This window comes from Polyodon spathula, chromosome 19 (assembly GCF_017654505.1).
Source record: "Polyodon spathula isolate WHYD16114869_AA chromosome 19, ASM1765450v1, whole genome shotgun sequence".
Classification (NCBI taxonomy): domain Eukaryota; kingdom Metazoa; phylum Chordata; class Actinopteri; order Acipenseriformes; family Polyodontidae; genus Polyodon; species Polyodon spathula.
This window is the reverse complement of record NC_054552.1, coordinates 31526382-31541096: the sequence shown is the minus strand read 5'-3', so window position 1 is coordinate 31541096 and position 14715 is coordinate 31526382. Positions and strand designations below refer to the sequence as shown.

At 39.1% G+C, this 14715-nt stretch overlaps 1 long non-coding RNA gene across 3 annotated transcripts in view; it reads left to right on the top strand.

Moving 5' to 3' along the window:
* Positions 1 to 14715, top strand: part of LOC121294857 — a 38023-nt gene that overhangs the window by 2770 nt on the left and 20538 nt on the right. For 2 of the 3 annotated variants that reach the window (XR_005946833.1, XR_005946831.1), the window contains exons 1-3: positions 596 to 1032; positions 5930 to 6255; positions 14500 to 14565. This is a non-coding gene — a long non-coding RNA (uncharacterized LOC121294857). Of the gene's footprint in view, positions 1 to 595; positions 1033 to 5929; positions 6256 to 14499; positions 14566 to 14715 lie in introns of those variants that run through there. The other variant, XR_005946832.1, reaches the window with a different exon arrangement.

Below are 14715 nucleotides of genomic sequence, written 5' to 3'. Positions count from 1 at the left end.
GAATCGAGGGGCACGATTTGAACAGCATGTCTAAAGCAATGCAGATTTCAGAGGCGACCTTATTTTTTTTTTTTTTTTTAAATAGGCTATAATAACATATGTATTGCTGCACCGTTTCTATAGAAAATGTTTGGTTTTTTTTCTTTTCTATGACTATAATGTGTTAAAAATCCTGGTATATTTATTTAATTAATTGTACATTTTAATACTTTTCTCCGGCATATTAGATCGAGTGTTAACGTGTTAATTGAGATATCCACAGTGCTAATCAAGGCTCTGAAATTGGTAGGATTGAACACTGTCATTCCTGTTGGTTTAGAAGGCATAGAACTCCCCCCCCCCCCCCCCCCCCCCCCCCCCCCCCCCCCCCCCCCCCCCCCCCCCCCAGTCGGGGCAGGTCCCCCCACCGGTCCCCGAGGGAGGCAGCAAAAGGGTCGTCGTTTACTAACCAAAAGGGGGTCTTCCGACGACGATTTCACTGCAGTCACGCCGAAGCCGACGAGTCCGAAGCTTCGACAACCTATCTTTAGTCTCTGGAACCTTAGCTCCCTTCTCTGCCTCTCTGGTTCTCTCCTTCTCTCTATGAGAGGAGAGAGAGAGAGAGAGAGAGAGAGAGAGAGAGAGAGAGAGAGAGAGAGAGAGAGAGAGAAGGAAGGAAAGAAAGAGTGAGCGGGTACAGGGCGAGATAAAGGATAGAAGGAGAGGTTGCAAGTAGGTGCAGCTTTTTACAGACAGCTTCTTCCCCATCTTGGAAATAATAGAATGCTGTATCCCCGCGGATCCGTGAAGAGAGACATTGCAATGCCGAGGATTGGCATCACTTCTTAAGAGACCCGTTATATTTACCGAGCCCGCGTTACTGCCGCTGCTGCCGATTCCCATTGCACTGCTGCATTTCCTCGCTGCCCTGAAAAGAAAAATCAATGCTTTTCACTATACCGAAGCAGGCTTCCAGTGCTCCCAGTACAGCTATTTGGGGGAAAAAAAAAAAAAAAAAGCAAAAACGAAGATTTTGTTTTTCACTGTACAAAAGTAAGGATTCTATTTCTGTTACAATCGCATATAGTTATTTTTGTTCTGCTTCATGTATGCATATATTAGTAACAGCATGTGAAAGTTGTCAATGAGCAGAGTTCTGTATTCCTGTCATTGTATATATATAGATAGATAGATAGATAGATAGATAGATAGATAGATAGATAGATATATATATAGATATAGATATAGATAGATAGATAGATAGGATATAATCGTTTTATATTAAAATAACTGTAGGCACTGTATATGCGGTTCGCTTGTTTTACGACGCTCTTCTGCAACAGCTCCGACCAGCTGACCCAGAACCGAAGACAAGGCCGTGGGCATCGGCACGCTGTTTTATTCCCCTTACTTGCCTGCTCGCTCGGAGTTTCAATTCCACGGTCAAGTCCAACAGCGGCAGAGAATGGGAATGTAAATCACGCCCCAAAATACTTCAAGTTTCGAGAAGCAGAGTGTACAGTATCTGGCTCTCAATGTACGATTTTATTGGTGGGAAAAAAAACAAACAAACAGAAAACAGAAACTTAGGTCGCAGTGACAAAATACATAAATGCCATTACAAAAGTGTTACTGATATGAAGGGGTTTTAATTCTAAATGTCAGGTGAGAGTATGATGCGAGGTGCACGGCTGATGGTTGATTAAAAGTCACAATGTAACATGTATGTGTTTAATTTAAAGCGGAGTGGTCGGTTGACGTGATTATTTGTCGTGCTTATTTGTCTCCTTGTTCCTTGCTCAAAGAAGCCCGTGTTTACAATGCTCGAGCATTGCATTGAAAGGTTAGGGTTTAGGAAATGCACATGGAAAATGTACAGCGTTGAAACGCGACGCGACTGGATACAACAGAAAACATGTCTATGAGCTGGATAGATAGAGGCCAAATCCAGCTAAATATGTGCTCGGTGCAAATCAAAAGGATCAGTAATCTTTGTATAGCGAATATCATTTTTCACAATTTCTACAGAAAAAGGCAGAGCAAGAATCAAGACTAGGTAAATAATACACTACACTTTACACATCACCGAACACAAGACAACATTTATACAACTAACATTTATACAAATGACTATACTGTCGCCGCTCTAGCAAGACTAATACACCCACAACTACTGCTACTAATAATCGCAATAATAATCATCGACACCTCAGAAGATTCGTGCTTTAAGATGCTGTGGATGGGTCTCGGTTTATAAACTGGAAATGTTGCACAGTGCTTCTGATATAATTTCCCCCCTCAGTGTCTCGATTAAAATCGTGTGTTTTCCAGGTGTAATTACACTTAAAATATTGTCCCCAGGGGGTTGTAGTTATTGCCAATGTGTGTTACTCTTAGGCCTTGGTTCGCCTCTCCCTAGCCATTACTTTTCTTTTAGTACATTGTTTTAATCCGTGTTGACGTTGTTTTTGCGCGAATAAACAGTTCATGTGAATCCTGTTTTGAAAACTTTGGGTGAATGATAACAGGAACATTTGTACACAAGCTGCTGAGAGCTAATTTTTTCATTTTGCATGATTTTTGAGCATCTTTGTGTTCTTTTAATTACTCTTGTGTGAAAAAATACCGTGCCAACTCACCAATTAAAACAATTAGCACACGCTGCACTGGAGGCTCGCGATAACTCGAGGTTACTCTAGGTTGGCTAAAAATAACTTCTCCTAATTAGATAATGTGACGTCAGACGCCTAGGACGTAAAGTGAAAGCGAAACGTGGGTTCACCAACAGGTGATTTAATTAACATTTGCATTAAAAGATAAAAATCCCACACCTGGTAATTCAGACTAGAGCTGCGATAGACTTTCATACTTATTGCTTATTCATATTGCAGATATTTGGTCTTCTGTTCACATTGGTATTAGGAGTCAAATATTGATTTCCATAACGGGTATTGTTTTTTTTTTTTTTTTTTAATAAATCTGTATTGTAACACAAAGGCCATTTGTGATCCTGTTGCAGAAGGTGGAATTTAAAATACCGAGAGAGCAGGACGCGCAACGTTATAGCATATTAATATAACTTGTTTGAGTGCTCTTCAAAAATATGATGTGCTCCAAAAATATAATAATAATAATAATAATAATAATAATAATAATAATAATAATAATAATAATAATAATAACACGTTTAAGCAGGCTAAGCACTAAACACGAGCAGCAGAAAGAATTGTAACAGCACCATGGTCAGCGACAGGGCGAACGCGGTGACAGCTGTGAGGGCTGGAACACTCACCTGATAATTACACAAATGAAGCATGCTAATATAAGATTGTATTTTAATTAGAGTAATTGTATTGGCAGATTTGCTTATTTTTTTGTGAAATAGTGGGTTCAGTCTTGAGAAGTCTTTAGAGGGTGTAAAGGTGTAGGCTTCGTGTGCTTGTAAAACTATTGTTGCCTTTTTTTCAATGCAACTGCAACGAGCAGCTCCTTAATGTTTCCAGGTCTTATTATACACAGGACAACATGTTTATATCTGAAATAACTACGAGTACACAGGACTCTGGGTAACTAGCTAGTAACACAAAACAAAACAGAACCAGGAAAAAGGGGGTGCTACATATTAAATGCGACCCCATTGCTCAACAGGCACATCCAGCACAGCGATATGTAAGGAATGCTGTTTGTACAGTTTGAGTGTATGGGTAAAATATTGCATCTTTCAGACTATTGGGCAAGCCTGCCATTTCAAACTGAAACGTTTAGGAATTCAATTACAATCTCTTTATGAATATTTACGTTAGTTTATTTGGTTTAGCAGTGATGCATTTTCTATATTTTGTAGCTTTCTTGCTTAAAACAATGTAATACGCCGCAATAATTTTTGCTAAACATGATGCTAACACGTTTTCATATTTTACTATCGTATTATTATTATTATTATTATTATTATTATTATTATTATTATTATTATTATTATTATTTATTATTTATTTTAAAAGTGAAATGTACCGTACCTTATAATTTGCATTATATTTAAATGTAATATAGCCTACTGGTAGAATACCTACAATTTATATGATCTGGTTCACAGTTCAGATACAGCATAGCTACTGAAATGAGGTTTCCATGGCCGCTCTCTATAGAACCATAAGAGTCATAGAGTTTAGAATACTGAACCCTCGCGGTTCTATTCCAGTCAGTAGAACCCTCTGTGTTCAATATAAATATATTTATTTATAGGAATAATTTCTATTTAAAATTTTGAAACTACTTATCGTTTTTATTAAAGGTACAATGTAAACCCAAATTTGTAAGCATTTATTTCAATAGATTTTAAACAAATCTTAGTGTTTATTTGAATTGTTTTTGAATAAAGCTAAACACACAAATAGTACAGTGTAAAGTATATAAATATCAAAACGTGTTTAAGATGGGTTTGACATCGATGTTTAATTACTAAACATTTGGTCAGCAGTGTGTGTGTGTGTGTGTGTGTGTGTGTGTGTGTGTGTGTGTGTGTGTGTGTGTGTGTGTGTGTGTGTGTGTGTGTGTGTGTGTGTGTGTGTGTGTGTGTGTGTGTGTGTGATAGTCAGTTTGAAGTTCTAGAACATCTGGAGACACGTAGAGATTCAGCAAAAGTGGATGCACTTTGCAAAAGTTGTTCTTGAGGTGCTGCCATCAAGTTGGTTAGGGTACAGTAGCTTTTTGGAAAATCCAATTCTGCATTTTAATTTTTTTTTTTTTTTTTTTTTTTTTTGCAAAAAATATAGTTTTGAAAGATAAAACAATTTCAGAATTGTAAAATATTAATAATGATAATAATAATGTTGCTGTATAAATAGATCCATAATGCTGAATTATAAGAAACCTGGATATTTTCTCAACAGCTCTGGAAACAGATGTTTCAGTGTCACAAATTATTTACGTGCCCTACTGCACTTGTTAGAATGCGCAAAGCCTAATAATTACATTTCAAATTGCACTTACCCAGCACAGATTGTAAGAAAACTCTGGTACTGTGTTTGTGTTCCAGCACAGCAACCAAAATGAAGCTAGGATCATTCTGGGGTGATGTACACTGATGGCATCATGCATTCTGATCCTTTCAAAGTGCAATGTAAAACACGAATGAACTATGCTTCACAAGGCATTATGTAGCAAAAATACATTTTATTAACAAGACATTGAGATCCCAACTGCTGTTGCTCACATAGGTGAACTGAAAACAATGTTCTCTGTTCAATGTCATTTGAATGTGACTGAGTTTAGTTTTAGAAGTTGTTTTTACTATATAGCAATCAAGTGCCAGTTTTGTTTTTAAGAATTAGAACATTATTTGTATGAATCATAGAGTGGCATGACCCCTCTTTCACTATTTCTTTATTTCTAATAAAACATCCAATGGCGATAATGTTTTGTCTGATTTATTACTAATATAGAGTTTCCTCTTTGGAGGGAATACCCTTTTTGTAACCTGCTGCTGCATCGCAATTAAAGACTGTCTAGGTTCTATATGAATACACAAAATAAAGTTGTAGCCAAATGTTGGTGAATAGAACTATTTCTATTTTTAATTCTGAGGCTTTATTTAAAAATAACTGGGGTTTGAAAGTAAAGAAAAAAGGCGGGAAAAGAGCCCCGATTTGAATGAATTGGGCCTGTAAGCGGTGATGTCAGCAAGCAAGGTTCTATTAGCATGTGAATAGGGCTGAGTTTGGTGAGTAAGAGGCAGCCCTCTTTTTCCCAGCCTCTGGTAGACCCTGCTACATGATCTGCATGCAAACCAAGACCCCCTCTATCTTCTCTCTCACTCTCGCCTGGTCAAGGGCCAGCCTGGATCCTCTCATGAGAAAGCATGAAGTACAGATCCACATTGTAAGGACTGTAGACACCACACGTGTGCTGGGCATTTCACATCTTTTTTTTTTCTTTTTTTTTTTGGTGGCAGGTGGGAACTTTCTTACCCTTTTGTGTCTGATCTTCCAAACTACAAGATGCAGGCAGCCGGGCGTTTGTGGAAGACGTGTGGCTGAGAGGGAGTCGGTTGCTATCTTTGGTTATCTAGCTGTATGAGTGTTATTCAGCCGTCATAAAGCTAGATAACCGAAAATAGAAATGACTTCCAAACCTGCGTACTGCTCAAGAAAAAAAGCAAGCCAGAAAGGAAGAATGAAGACACACGAAATGACCGACATCTAAGGCGACAAAATAAAGCAACTGACGAAGACTCAAAATAAGGACATCAATGAACTGTGCAGTCCTTTATTGATCAAGGTAAGCTGTTTTTTTTTTTTTTTTTTTTTTTTTTTTAACCACTGTACATATTAAGTTGATGATGGCGGGTGTAAAACTATTATTACCTGTGTAAAAAAACAAAAAAACAAAAGAAAACTACAGACACACCAAGGATAAGACTTGATATAAAATCAGAAGTATGAGTCAGACACATTCACACTATGATGTTTTTGTTTCCAACACATGCATGAAATGTCTCATCATTAAAATGCAAACTGTATGTTTTATTCCACCAAAGTAAAAAAAAAAAGAGAGAGACCCCCATCCCGTTTTTAAAATAAACTTGTTTTCAAAACGTTGCATGAAATGATTCTGGAAGCGAAACGTTGAGACACATTAGCATTCTGGAATTTTTGTTTTATGGGGGCTGGTCTCTGGCGCTGCCCCTTTGAGAGGTCAAGTTCTTGATAATTTGATCACTTCTCATGGGTTCTGGCAGCTGCTTTTGTGCAGAGCTGGGGATCATTGTGAAAAGTGAAGTGGAGCAGAAATGAAGGGGTGATTTTCTATAGAAGAGGAGAGGGGGTGAATCCTAGGAGGGCAAACCCTTAACATTGAAATTCATTCTGCTTTGAAAATATCTAAGGGCAACATTTTGTGACACAAAAGTGGATATCTTTACAAAGAAATTGTGTAGGCTACTAAATTATAGATGGATAGATCGATATTTAACTAGATAGACAGATAGGTAGATAGATCCTTCTGATACTTTGGCTCAACAGGCTCTTGAACCATGACATTTCGAGTTACAAATACCCTATTAATTATAACACAGAATTGATCATATAATGGTTGTCTTCATATTTAATTACACTGCTGTAGCTTTGTTTTTAATTCAAATCTTTACTTCATGTGAACACATTGGATACAATCTGCTCTGAAAATAACCGATTAAAAAGGATACTGCTTTATCACTAGAAGCGGGTCATCTCTTCAGTCACTGTGTTTATTATGTAAGCCCAGATGGGTCAGGGGATAGGGTTTATAAAAGTCTTCACTCCAAAGGGAAATTGCACACTTTTTTTAGATTCATTTTTGTAAAAGGAGATCACAATGGTACAGAACCTGCAACAAGCACACATAATACTTTTCTTACTGTTTAAAAGGAAAGTGACCAAATAGCTCTTTTCACTTAAATACCTTGATCAATCTGACACCTAAAAGTATATTTATAAAAACCACACTATTTACACTACTATTTTTTTTTTAAATACGTCTAATATATTTATTGCTTGGATATATGTAGATTTTTAATGTTAAAGAACCTGTAATAAAACATGGTGGGGGGGGGGGAGCGACAAAACAAACAACACTGAAAAACTATCCCAGACATTGAGAAACATTGGGTTTCTTCACCTGTCTGTTGATAACCAGCCTGAGTCTGTTTTCTTTGGTGAAGTAGGGTGGGATTTGCTAGCGTGTTGTTAGGGTCCCATAATCTCTCCAGACAGACCACATTGGGAGCTCAGGTCCATTCAGCTCGCCCCAAAACATGGTGCTGAATATTAAACAGATCGGCTCTGGGGTCAAGTGCTCGCTCTTTCTCTTCTTTTCAACCCCCGTCTACCCAGACTGTGTATTGAAATAGTTCCAAACCCTTTAAAAACTTCAATGCACTACAATTCATTCACATTTTAAAATGTCTTTTATGCGCAGCAAGCCTCCGTTTTCATGGGATAGGGTACAGTATATATATATATATATATATATATATATATATATATATATATATATATATATATGTGTGTGTGTGTGTGTGTGTGTGTGTGTGTGTGTGTGTGTGTTTATTTACATTTAATTATGTGACAATCATAGCTTTACTATAAGAATACAAGTTAGAAATATAATAGGTTTAAAAAACAACATGTTGAAAAAAAAACAAAACATTCTAACACAAGCCAGGCTTACACAAACCCAACTTGCATTTGACCAAGGCCAACACACAAAAGGATAAATAGATAAGACAGTATAAACTGACAGAGAACTGACAAAGAGGGTATAATCCAGTGCTTCAAATGAAATGGTTAATGCTGTAAAAAAAAGATAGAAAAACACGAAATAAATAAATAACAGTAAAAGCATTAGCACCCTGATTTGGAAAGACAGCGTTAATCCATATTAACAGCATTAATCCTGTGATCTGGAGGGTCCCACACGCAGAACAAGAATTAAACATGTGGATTTTCCAGAAACTGAACTCAAATCGTGACACATTTACTCGACCATCTGTAGGAGCCAAAGGAACTCTCTTAGGACATAACTGAACCCAGAAATAGAGGCAATAAACAGCTCTGAGCTAAGCCGTGAGAAGCTTTATTCTCATTAATTTAAACACTTCTAATAAACATTCATGTTATGAATTTGTGTGTGTGTGTGTATATATATAATATACACATATATACAATATACACACATATATAAAGTACCACAGTGTGCGTTGTGTGCTTTGCGGCTATTCGGTCTGGGGTGGGGGGTATTTGCTTAGGGGAGAGAATGGGAGGGTTTGGGGTGGGTATTTTTTTAATTGGAATTATAAAGACTTTAACTTTAAAAAAAAAAAAAAACACAGCTCTTTGGAATGGGATGCTATATATGCTTCCTGGTTTGTGCAAATGAAAAACACTTCAACCATTCATAGTTCTTGTAGACCTTTTAATTTATTCTACCTCCTGTGTAAGCCTTAGAAATGACCCTCATTTAGTGTAGCTTAATGCATTGTGTTGCGCTTGTACTAACTCTCCCAGTGTATTCGAGTACCTCAACCTGCCTTTTTCTTGCACAGCCCTTCAGGCTTCCCATAGCTCAGCACTCAGAGAGCCCCAGCTCCAATGGCTTAGCAAGCAAGGTCCTAGCTGGAGGAGATGCATGCTCATTCAAGCCCAAGCTACTTACAAGCAATAGAGGCTACAGCAGCAATGAGAGGATGGCGTGTCCCTCAATGGCTGAAGCGGGGCCCAGGCTAATTGGTTTGATTCAAGGAGGGGTGCTGGATTTGTGAAAAGTCTTTGCACGGTTTTCCCACGATCAGGTTAAGCTCTCATACAAAGTGGCTGAAGGTGGCTTAAGATGGGCATTTAAGGGCAGGAAAATTATAATCTTTGGTAACTACTAAATGTAGTTAAGTGAATGTATCACAAGGTATTCCTGCCACTCCATCTCTACAGAGGAACTCCAACATGCAAACAACTGGGTTTGTGCCAGGGAGTAGGGGGCTGGAATTCAGTGTCACCAGATCCACCTTGTTCAGCCCTATGGTCACCCCTTTGTAGACTCCTAATTATTAAGTTTAGATTTGTCAAGGCTCACCACAATCTTACTTTTAACACTTTAACATGTCATTTTCTTTCTTTCATACCTAAAACAAATAAACAAATAAATAAATAGGATTTATTACAAAAAATGTATTTAAAAGAGAAAACGTGTTTCTTGCCAGCCCTCAACACACACCCCACCCCCACACAGCAGCAGGAATGGCTCTGCAGAAAGCCTCTCTCGAAACCTCTCGATTTCAAGTGTGCCCCTTCACTCTCTAGAGCGCGGATGATTATACAGGGACTCGCTTGTAAAGAAGTCTCATGGCCATCACGTGCAACATGGCCAGCTACACTTATAACTGCGAGTGTCATCTCATGTATCGAATAGCAATGGATGAAAATGACCTGTTCATTTAACTTACCTTTCACCTATTAAACTAGCGGGGAGGAAACACAAGCAACAACATTCTCAGCTTGCTCATTTCTTATCGTATGTATTAATAAGCTGATCAATTTGCACTCCGTCACGCGTGTAAGCTTACCAGCCTACGCCAGCTTGCCCAGCGTACATGCCAACGCAGACTTGTTCCTGTCACCATCCATAACTTAATGATCTTAGTGCCAGCAGTCCAAATATGGGCATGGAAAGGCTCCAATAAACAGGCAACACGAGTTTGTTAATTAATGTAATGAATTATTTAAACTTTCATTGCTGTGGACAGGCAATTGGGATGCAATATTTTCCTTAATTCATACAATGCTGGATTTTGGTCAAACCAGGGCTGTGGTCAGAACGATGAAATAGTTTTGTGGGTTGTATTACAAGAATGCTATTTTAGTGAAATGAATGACTTCATTGTGCTGTCTTTTGTGCAGATATTTTGAAACTGATTATATATATATATAATTTCCACAAATGTAAAAGTAATTGCTTTTTAGCAGACAGTGCAAGCTGGCCTGATTTATTGTTCAATTAAACCGTATTAATTATCACTGCCAAAGACCACAAAAACAATTCAGCCTGAAATTACAGTACATGCAAATTAATATATTTTCCAAACCATGTTTGTAAAGGAAATAAAGTGCACAAATAAAATAAAAACAATATGTAGAGCTATTTTAGTCATTTGACAAATATTTATTAAAAGCAGATCATCCTTTTATTCTCCTTGTTGTATTAGACAGTAAAACTGCATTCCAGACCTGAGCATCATGTGCTACACTGCCTCTCCTTGCTCCCTTCTGCAATTCACGTCTTTGTACTGCTTCAGGTGTTGCTCCCTTTGTGTATAAAGACAGGGTATAGTACTGTATGTCCTGCTGTATGTACAGTACTACACCCCCTCCATGCACAGGTTTCACATGCAGCAGCTCTGCAGCTTGCTGACGGATTTCCATGCTGCAGAATGACCCCCACATTCCAAATTCCAAAGTCATTTTTATTGAAATATCTGCGTGCAGACAGAAGATGAACCTGCAGGGATGAAACAGCTCGTTCCCAGAGGGAGCTTGTGTATCAGAAGACAGCAGCAGGGGTGCCACATCTCACCACGTTAAAACATTACTCCCTTTCAATACATGAAACACAAAATCAATTACGACCGTTCCAGCGCCGGTATCATCAAGGTGAAAAGAAAAGCATTCTGTTCATCAAGTACCTTCCACTTTTTTTTTCATGCTTGTACGTCACCATGGTCTGACAGGTAATAAACAGATTGTCACGAGACTGAAAGAAAGGCAGGGAGGGTAGTGGATGAATGCAGGTGACTTCTCTACATATCTATACGCATTCGTTCCCAGACAAGAACTGTCTGCAAAGCACTCAGTGGTTGCTGATGACTCTTTACTGCTCACAGTGACCCTGTAAACGAACTCGCCGATTGTTGGAGCATCCTTGACATGATTGTTTTATTGCAGGTTTTATCATCTTCCCCTAATTGGTGGGGTGAGTCTGTTTAGCTGGCTGCACAGTGGCAGTGCTGCAGTGTTACTGTCTGAGAGAATAGAAGGGTTTGATACCAAGATCCACCCTCACAGCAGGGGGGAACCCCTCAGGTCTCTGCCCAGGGTTCAAAACGCCACTGTCTCAATATAGATGAGCTGCATCTCATCCAGAACTTTAAATCTCAATCGTGAGGCAATAATAAAGAGGTTTAATTGAATGCAACGGTCTTATTTACTATTGCTGCAGAATAAAACTGTCCTGCTCCTGGTGTTCTGTAAAGCTGCACTAGAATTGGACAGTGAGCGAAAATTGTACAGGGCAGTATTTTCTAGTGATGTCACCACAATGGTGCCTATATTTATAACCCTTCTCCTGCATACGTGGAATTAAGGTCACCCACGTTTTAATGCTTATTCCTGTTCTATCTTAGAGCTATGAACCCATGTTAACATCTTGTCTAGGATTGGTCAATGTTTTTAGTCTATTTTAGTCAATTATTATTAAATCACCCATCTATAGTAGATAAGCTGCATGAAAACTTTTAAAAAGTGACCCTGATTACAGAAGCCAGGGTGCTAAAAGTCCAATGAACGATGGCTAAAGAGCTTCCTTTGCAATGGAGGCAGGATTTGAGATTCTCCAATACAAGGCAAAACTCTGCAGTGAAGTACATTGCATTGGGATGCATTCCTGTCTAGATTGACACCAGCCCTGCAGCTGCAGATCAGCTGCGCTCTCAAGATCACCAAGTCTACACTTCAAATTCAACGGCACCACAGCCACACTTTGAAGTTACGTGTCCTAATTTCATGCACTGTATCGTTTGTTTACAGAATTCTCGTTTTAATGAAAAAGAAAATGTACGAAGAATAAAATGCGACTGATAGTGATAGGCAAGCCGATACTGCAGACAGACAGAAACCCACATGGAGAGGCAATATATGAACAGGCAAGCAGGAATAGGAGATCATTTACAAGTGGTTTTTAAAGCACAATGCATAACCGATGCATTTCATTTTATCCTGCAGTTTCAACACTGTCAGAATTTCCATCAGGTTGCAAACCATCTCTATTGGACAGATAGATGGACACACCTATACAGACAGACAAACAGATACAGCATATCACATTGTGCATTTATTAAAGCAGTGCCCATTAACATGCCCTGTAAAACACATACATACTGTATGTATTCAGCATATACAATATATGAATGTATGTATGTGTGAAAGTTGGGGGGATGTACAACTGAAAATATAGATTATCCTAGAATTACTTTTATTCTCACCCCACTGGAGTATCTTCAGAGAAGTGCCTGAGTTCAAATCAGATAACATGGAGAAGTGGAATCCTCCAGCCAGCTCGCTAACACAGCCAGAGTGAGCAAGCAGAGCTCTGCTGGATTCTCCCTATGGAGATTAGGCACAGCAGAGTCCCAGCCTGTCAGGAGAGCAGAATTAAAAGAAATAAAACAGCAGCCCGGGTTCCTAGCTTGGTGGCTGCAGGCTGTAGGGACTTCTGTCCTGTTTCTGAGTGGGGGGGTTGGGACCTTCACTGTCTAGCACTGACTGGAACAGCATCCGGACAAAGCAGGTAAATGCCTGTGATTCACGAACAGCCATTGTGCTGGAAAGCAGGCACCTCAATAAAGGAAGCCAGACACGATAAAGTATAAAGTAAATCATGATGGCAGTTTTCCTTTTTGTTCTTTTTTTGTTGTTTGTTAACGCTGCCTTTTTTTCCTTTTTGGACCCCCAAAAAAGAAAAGGAAAACAGTGCGCTGGCTGTCCCACACTTTGTGTGTGCTGCTGTCCTGAATACAAATAGGAGAGCCTGCTGGCAGCGGGCCGGTATGAATAGTGCCATAGTGTCTCGGAGCTGGCTGCTCCAGCAACCCGGCTAGGCTCCCACTCCTGCCATGCAGCCCCACGCAGATCAGGGCTTTACTGCAGCACTGAGCCCTCAGACCAGATGCTTCTTTCCAGTCACGCTAAATAAAGAAGCAATTTTGTAGTAGCTTTGGGGGTCAGAAATGTATTTTTTTGGGGTGGTGGCAGGGTTTAAAAAACAAAATAAACCATTCTAAGCGATCCTTTCTAATGTAAAAACGGCAATCAGGTTAATCCCTGATGGAAACTGCTGCAGATTCTCCATCACACTCAACTCGGACACTCAGTAGGATTTACTAAGCCTTTCTTCAGTGGACAGTACCACTGTTAGCATCTAGGAAGCAATGAGAGGCTTCATGCTGAATTTATAGAAAAATCAGTTTCAAATATAGCAAATCTGTCCCATTGTCTCACTGATGCATCTCTTTTCCTGCGCAAAAAAAATAAAAAAATAAAACATAAACTTGACCTTGAACTTGAGTCTATGTATCAGCTGAGAGAAGCAGGGTCAGCTTGGGCAGCTGCAGTGTTTCCCAGGCTGCTGGCCTGATATGAACATCCCCCCGCGCACACACATGCACACGCACAGGCGCACGCGCACTCACACATGCTCTCTGTGTATAGCCCAATGGTATTTCTACCACAGGCTTACTGTTCCCCTACACACTGTTTGATGCTTTCTGTGACATTCCACTGACTGGAGTAGCTGAAGAGGTAGATCACACAAGCAGTAACATTGCATTATGTAGTACTGTAGAGGGAACCCCAGTTCATAGGCTACAGTACTCCAAATGTGTCTTCATGCCATGTGAGTTATTAAGTTGATGACTGCATACAGAGGCATTATCTAAAATGTTTTTTAGTTTTTACCTAGTTTCTTATGGTTGTACCTATTTACCAAGAACACAACATGCATATACCAAGGTCCTTTGCAATCAGAATTCACAATGCATGATATTATTAGCCCTAAAATGTAGGCTTGTGTAAAGTAAATTCCACGCAATCAAAAGTAATAACTGATCAAAAAAAATTATGCATTTATGTAATAACTGACTTAACACATATCTTACACAAGTATGACATGTAACAATGTTAGAAAGTACATCTCTGTTTTTTTTTTTTTTATGTTGCACAGGAATGGCCTGATTTTGAAGGCTGCCCTGGAACCACAGCATTGTGGAGGATGTCAGTGTAAAGCAAGGTAAGCAAGCAGAGACATGCACACACTGCCACCTCTCTAGAAGTCCAGTAGGTGTAGTGATGACTGGAGGCAATTTCAACATGCAGCAAAGACAGAGACGACCTTGACTTCACAATGCACTATTGGAAGTCCTCCGATTTGCCGTGTTTT